The 7,970-nt window shown below is 39.8% G+C and overlaps 1 pseudogene; it reads right to left on the bottom strand.

Annotated features, from left to right (window-relative positions):
• Positions 1–3,783: 3,783 nt before the first annotated feature.
• LOC121041646 (ectonucleoside triphosphate diphosphohydrolase 6-like) lies at positions 3,784–5,148 on the bottom strand (annotated as a pseudogene).
• Positions 5,149–7,970: the final 2,822 nt, after the last annotated feature.

The following is a 7,970-nucleotide window of genomic DNA, read 5'->3' as shown; positions in this document are numbered from 1 at the left end:
CACACACACACACACATTTTTATTTATCCTGCTCACCAACATGCTGTAGAATGAAAAGGCACATATGAAAACATGTTTTCTTTCTCTAGGGATTACTTCATCTCCTCTTTCCACATTATTTTATCATGCACATTGTGTTGGGGATTTGGAAGCCCTATTATTAAAGCAATCCTTAATCTTAAGGGAAAGAAATAAGCTGGTGGTACAGATGTGATGTAAGAGAAGACAATAAGCTTTCAGAAAGTTCAATGAAATCATGTCAGGAGGAATATACACAGCACCAGTTTCCCTTTGAAATCTATGATTATATCAGATTTCCCTTTGAAATATATGATTATATGAGATTAACTTTAAATCCTCTCAGTTATTACATATTAATGATTAGAGGCAATATAGCCAAAATATGAAAAGAGGAAAAGTCAGTTAATAACTGTTAGTAAAAAATATTTCATTTTTTTGCCAATTATATAATTATATTAATAAAATTCCTATACATAGCTACCAGAAATTTGAAAGGGTGAGTATGAGTTTGACTTCAAACACTGCTATCATGATAGGATCAAAATCCTTGATTTGCAAACACTTCCCTCCTGCTGTTCAGTCACACCTAACTGGCCAAGGAGTAGGCACCTCTCTTATGCCAGAACAATCAGATTTTTGTCCCAAAGAATTTTTAATTGGTGATGTTAGAAACAGTTTATCACATATAAACTAATGTTGGAAGAAGAATGCTCTTTGACTTGCAGAAATGTCTCAGCAAAATTTAGCAGCATTAATAGCCTATTTTGGAATAGAGGAAAGACAACTACTACATCACTTTTCTGAACAATAGAAGTACTCTATCATTGAAATCTGGGAACTTAATTCTCCTCTGTGTGTAAGACTTTAACTTCTCATAGTTCACCCTATAGCAGTTAAGAACTTTGTTCCAAGTGGTCTCACTCTCCATTTCTTTTGGCAAAGCATGACACAATCAGTAGCTCTAAGTTTTACTTTCTTTTCTGATACATACATTTATGAAATCTTATGGAAAGTAAAACTGACTGATCACTTGAAACCTTGTGTAATTTACTCTATTTAAAAAAAACTAATCTTTATTTTTGAGAGAGAGACAGCGTGTGAGCAGGGGAAGAGCAGAGAGAGAGACCCAGAATCTGAAGCAGGCTCCAGGTTCTGAGCTGTCAGCACAGAGCCTGATGCAGGGCTCCAACTCACTAACTGTCAGATCATGACCTGAGCCGAAGTCGGACACTCAACCGACTGAGCCACCCAGGTGCCCCTAATTTACTCTATTAATTGTAAAAATTTGTGTGATATATAAGACTCTAGGCAATAGGGCTAGATCCTGAGGTTATATGTGGTTGAGGCTCAAAAAAATATGCCTTTACATATTGTTTAAAGGTGTTACTGTAATTTATTCACTAAAGAACTAAGCAACATATAATACATTTTTTGGCAAGTTTGCTCTTGCTTGATAAATTTTTATAAGAACACTTTATTTATTTGCCCTTGTAAACCATTTTATTTTGCATGGAATATGCAAGGTTCAGCTTATTCTATTTATTGTACATTCACTGCATGATTGATTCTAAGAGCCAGGTGGGAAGACCCTAAACCATATTGAAGCAGAATGAATGCATTGTCTCCCAAGGAATAGACTTCTGTTGATGAAGAGGGGTGACCAGCAGGACACAGGATGGGTCTGGACAAGTATCAAGGATATCCCTTTGCCAGTGGGTGAATGGACTCTGCCTTAAGACATCAGACCGAGTGGGGCGTCTGGGTGGCTCCATCTGTTAAGCACCCAACTCTTGGTTTCAGTTCAGGTTATGATCTCACAGTTTGTGAGTTCCAGCCTCACTCTCCACACACTGAGAGTGTGGAGCCTGCTTGGGATTCCCTCTCTCCCTCTCTCTCTCTCTCTCTGCCCATTCCCCCTCCCTCTCAAAATAAATAAATAAACTCTTAAAAAAAGAGATAGCAGACAGAGTAAAGAGAGGGTGATGCTTGGGTTTCTGATTTAGGCAGACCACTGAATGAGGATCTACGGATGAGAAGTGCAGCGGGGTCCGCAGCATCATCTGCCCTTCCTTGGCTGCTCCAGGTTAGTGATGCACTTGGACAGAGTCAGTCCCTGGAAAAGCAGGCACTGTCTGAACATAATTTTTCCACGAGCCCCGCAGCACTCACACTACAGAGATGTCGTCGTTCAAAGACCTTTAAACCGAAGCAATACAACTATATTCTTACAATTGACTCTCAACATCACCCCCATATTTAAGCACTGTTTTTAATTAAGCATGTGCCTCAGGGCACATGAGGGTTTACAAAGTGATATTTTGCAACTCCTAAACCCTCTTCCTTGGGATCCACAGGACTGTTCATGGTGACAGCTCTGTCAGTTAAATCCAAACCGAAACAGCCAAGGATTTGAGGACAACAGACATCTGGGTAATTGTGCATGTCCACACTCAAGGAGGAGATAAACATGTTCAGTTACAAAGTTCATAGGACTCTACCCCTGGATCCATCTTTCTTAGAGAGCCAAGTGCGTGCGTGTGTGTGTGTGTGTGTGTGTGTGTGTGTGTGTGTGTTGCTTTTACTTGGCTCACACTGAGAGTAGCCAGGACAGTCTATAGAATGACCCCATTCAGAGAATGCCGAGGTCCACCCTTCCAGGAAGAAACCAGGCAGGTAGCAGAGAGAACAGTAAAAGACTCCTGCATCACAGGAATGCCCTGTCACAGCAGCAACAACCCTGGAGACAGAGGTGCCAGTGTGGAAGGGGAAGCTGGGTGTCACTGGCCTGAACGACTTCACGTTGCCCCTATCTGGTCCACGGCCCACTTACAGCCAACTGGTAGATGGAAGCATTGAGAACTGGACATGCATCTTACTTCTTCCTCTTGAACCTCTTCCACACCTCCACTCTTCAGGTCACATGAGACAAAGGTGCCATTCTGCCATGAGACCTCAGTGCTACATAGGTGAGGGAGATAAAGCTGAAGCCAAGGACCATCACACAGAGAATCCTGCCCATCCCCGGGGTGGGTCTGCACAGAAGTGCCCCCTACCCTGAGGCTAGAAGGGAACAGGCTGTTAGGCTACACTCTGGGCCCTTCCAACAGTTAATACGAGGATAAACTCACATCAGCCGATGTCCAGCCACCCGACAGACCAGGCTAGGGAGGCAGCTCCACAAAGATGTATGGTTCTTTTCTGTTCATTTTAAAGATTAAAATGAAGGAACATAGCCAAAACCGTTTGCCCATGCTTCAAAATCCACTCTAAGGAGTATAATAGACAGATAGAGGCAACGTGTACCATAAACGCAAGGATGGGTGTATCAACAAACACGTTCTTAGTCCTCTCTTGTATGCAATATCTGTTTCTGTTTTTGACTTTTTTCAACTTTGCTGAGGTATAAACTGACAAATAAAATCATAATAAGTTTAAAGTGTACAACGTGATGGTTTGATATATGTGTGTATTCCTTTTAAAAGGATTCCCACAATGTAGTTAATTAGCAAGCATATCCTTGTGTGTGTGTGTGTGCGTGTGTGTTTGTGATGACGACACTTCATGTCAGTAAATTTCAATTATACAATACTACACTATCAACTACAGCCATGGTCACAACATTATACACTAGATCTTCAGAACTTATCGTAAAATGTGGAGACTGTCACCACTTTGGGGAAGAGGTCCCAAGGTAAACCTGAGTGCTGACTGAGAGATAGGGGGGAATAGGGCACCTTGGCAGTAGAAAGCTGAGAAGGTGGGCTACCAAGAGGCTTGACTTTTCTGTCAGTTCAGTGAGTCGATGTAATGAAAAATGGCTCCCAGAGCATAACTATTCTTAACATTGTCAATTTTCTGAGTCAGCTTTAGCACTTTGTTCCCTAGAAACATGAATTCTTGCGGTAACAAGCTGACATAGGTGATATCCATGCATACATACAAGAGGCTTTTTCTGTGGATGAGTCTCCATTGTCTAACACACACACTTGTTTGAAGTCTCAAAGTCTCCAGCCACAAGACTGCCTCCTTTATCTGTATCTAGAAGGCCAAAATTTGCTGCAAAATCATGGTAGGTGGAAAATACATAAAAATCCAAGTTCTTCACTTCTTCCATTTTGCTTGCTTTGTTTTAAAAGCTCGCTTTGTTTGTTCTGTCCCTCTGCTAGCACACAACACATGGCAGCTAACCACTTTTTGTCCTGATAATCTGTATATTATTTCAACATGTTCCTATTCTCCTTTGAAACTGGGAGACAAACCAGGGCTGAGCAACTCCTTTCCGACTTTAGCAGATTCTTTTCCATACTAATTACAAGCCTGGCCAACATCAATACAAGACCCAGTAGATGTAGAAATGGAAATTATAGATTCTGTTAAACATCTGGAACAATGTTATGTTAATGACTGGGGATGTCAGAAGGGTGCTCTCAACTCTTGGAAGTAAGATGAACTGAGTGGATCTTCCCCACAAATCCAGCATGCCTACACTGCTTCCTCCTGGGGGGCCTTCAACCACCCATTAGGAAGCTGACTGTGATCCATGATGAAATGTCTTCATTTATTCCATTCATGGTGAAAACACAGTCCTCTCCTACATGGAAGAAGATGCCTTAAACATTTCTTTCACCTCATGTCTTTATAGTTACTTCTGAGCCTTTTATCCTAATAATAGGTATAAATTTGTTGTTCTCTCAAGGAACAAAGAGGTGACCTTTCAGAAGTCAAAATGAATTTCCTGTTTAACACTCTCTCTTACTACTCTTTCAAGATCATGATAATAAGCAGAAATGCCTGGCTTCAGTGCTCTGAAGTTTTCACGGGTCAAATTGGGAACTTCTCTGGCCTACGGTGCAAATTAGAAGATGAATATGTGGGTACCAGGAATCCCCATGCCAAACATGATCCTGCAGAAGACTTCATGATCACTTCTAGCTGTGGAGAGGTTGGTGTGGGCCAACTGGCCCTTCCATTCTCCCGCAGCTGCTTCAACATTGCTGAAGATGTGCTGAATGACAGAGACCAGTGCTTCCTGATGTACACAACATAAATAAACAGACGCACAAGAAGGCCCAGGGGTGATGCTATCTCTATCATCTTCAGGTTCCCATTATTTTGTATTTTTCTCATTTCTTTAAGGACTGTGCCTTAGCTATGATTGCATAGCAAGTGCATGGCAGAGCACCAACATGAGTCCACAGCTTCTCTAATAAAAAAACATTTTATCATCTCATTTTTGCTCTTTCCAAAGCCTTTTCACAGAATTCATTAGTAGCAGAGGCACTTCCAAACTTCTGTACACAAATGGCCATTCATATCCCTGGCTTTCCACATGTGCTTTGCATGGCCTCCTTTGTCCCATCCATGGATGCCAGTGTCATTCCTTTGGTCTGCACCAAAAGTGCACCAAAGGTAGGTGGAGGCTGCTTTCTGTTCTTCTGCGAGCTTCTCTAAGAACACTTAAGTTTAGAAGACACAAATTAAACTTGTTTTGAATTAAATATAAACTGCGACAACAACACTTAGCTTGAACACATGGAGATACTTGAACCTAATGTATACATTTTTCTCTGTAATGTTAATACAATTCTAATATTCAAACACCACATATAAATTCATAATAGACATTTAGACATATATTGACATAATAGACAATACTGCATTTAGGTGATCTTAAATATTTCACAGTATTTCACTGATATATTTTTAAATTATGAAGTAAAATCAACATGTTTAAATTCACTATTCTTCTGTTGCAAAGACTATTAACTTCAATTATCTTGGCTTAGACCAAGCTTCATAGATTAAGAGCATGGTCCTCCACAAGCCCTCACTTTAGACAGCAGCTGCAAGTTTGAGAGTCCCTGGGCAACAATCAGTTCTGACCAGCTGGCTATAAATTGGAGAGTTTTCACTACCTCTTCATGTTGGATAATTTGCTAGAATAATTTACAAAACTCCAAAAGAGTTATACTTTTGATTACAGTTTTATTACAGCAAAAGGATACAAATCAGAGCAGCCGAAGGCAGAGCATATAGAGCAAGGTCCTGGAGGATTCCAAACATAACACTTCTGTTGTCCTCCTCCTGTGGAGTCAGGTAACAACCTCTCAGCACATCACTGTGTGATAACACACAGCATTGCCAACTGGGACACTCACCCAGGCTACATTTTCTACAGTTTTTGTTGGAGTTTCATTATTTGTGGATTGTTGATGGAATCATTCATCATGCTATTGAACTGAAATTTCTGGCCTTCTCCACTCTCTAGAGATCTGGCTGATATCATGTGATAGAAAGCTCTAAGCCTTACGTGATTTGTCTTCCTCTCTGGAATGGCCAACTTCTATCCTGAGTCATCTCCTTAGCACAAACTATGCAGCCCCCCTCCCCCCGCCCCACTGAGCCACCTCAGCATAAACCTGTAGGTGCCCTTGAAGTCCACCATGAAAATCAAGGACATTCTTATGACCAAGGAAAGTCCAAGGGTTTAGAGGTTACTTCCCAAGAACTTGGACAAAAGTCATCCAAATTTGTTGTTACACAACTACTTAATCATAATCAAAAATGAGCTAAAGAAAACTTCTGTAGTGCAGGTGACATTCTACTATAAAAACTGAGAAACAAAATAAGTATTGAACCTCATGTAGTAAGCTGTCCAAACACTACAGAACAGTTGACTCCAACACTCTCTGCCAGTAGAGCTAGAATTGTCTTCTGGAAATATTTGTGGATATATTGTAGCACATGGAAAAAATATAGAATACTTTCCCTCAGAGTTCCATACCATAGCATGTATCAGAAACTAACATTTTTAAATGTATTCCTAATCATCAGTTAGAACTGTTTGTTTGGAAGTAGAGGGAATGTACTCAGGAAATGACTCCATGGGCCAGAAAATTCTAGCAGAATCATTTCTATGTATGTCTACAGAAAAAATCTGGAGCAAGATCACACCTTAGATACTTGAACAGCTTATAATAATATATGATATTGTATTATCTGTGACCTAGATATAGAGGAATTATGTCTTGATATTACCAAATCCAATATGACAAAGTGCTTTAGAATGCCATTTCTGAAAGCAGCTTGCCTGGGTTCAAACACTTACTCATTTACCAGGTGTGTGCCTCAGTAAAGTCAATTAACTTACGGTGTTGACATTAATAATACTCTCTCAAACAATTGTGAAATTTAGTTAAAGAGAAATCAAGGGAAGTGATTAAACAATATCCAACTCATTACAAATATTAAATAAATGGGAGATAACAGTAGTAGTATCTGTAGTGGTAAAACTTATACCAGAAGATTTGGTGTAATTTCTTTTACCTAAAATATGGAACTCTTCCATCTCAAATGTAGCATTATTTTTGTTCAAAATTAAAAATCTAAAAATGTGCCTTTAAAATAGAGGAAACAATAGTTTTGAATGGCAAGCATTTTTGAAAATATGTTTAGAAGGAATCAAACTTCATTTTATGCCTTTGGTGTGCAATTTTTCATAGTTCAGCAATTGTCCCATAATGGACAATGAGAAAGCAAATAGAGCACATGCTTGATAGTGAGGTTCAGAAAGGGATTCTCCCTATTCCCAAATTTGTATTGCTTGAATGTCTCTATTACTACTCATCTAAAGTAGCTAAGAGATCACTTCCAGTGCCAGAGTAGTGTTCCTTTAATCCTCCAGTCATCTAGAGACCATTTCTTGACCTTAAAGCCAGTCTATTAGCTACTAAGGAACAGTATACATCCATACCTTGCCATTATTTATTCTTCTGATGAAGTGAGAAATATCACTCTTAATTTTGCGCTCCTTTAGGGAATATATATTTTCCTTCTTCAGCCAAATGAAGCTATCACAGGTCACAAAGTAGCTGCCTTCCCGATTGAATGTTGGTTCTCCACCTTTAGCCGTGATACTTGTTGGGAGTCGTCTAATAACTGACTATAGA

Source organism: Herpailurus yagouaroundi, unplaced genomic scaffold (assembly GCF_014898765.1).
Source record: "Herpailurus yagouaroundi ecotype Mexico unplaced genomic scaffold, PumYag 29, whole genome shotgun sequence".
NCBI lineage: Eukaryota > Metazoa > Chordata > Mammalia > Carnivora > Felidae > Herpailurus > Herpailurus yagouaroundi.
This window is presented reverse-complemented; position numbering and strand designations above follow the sequence as displayed.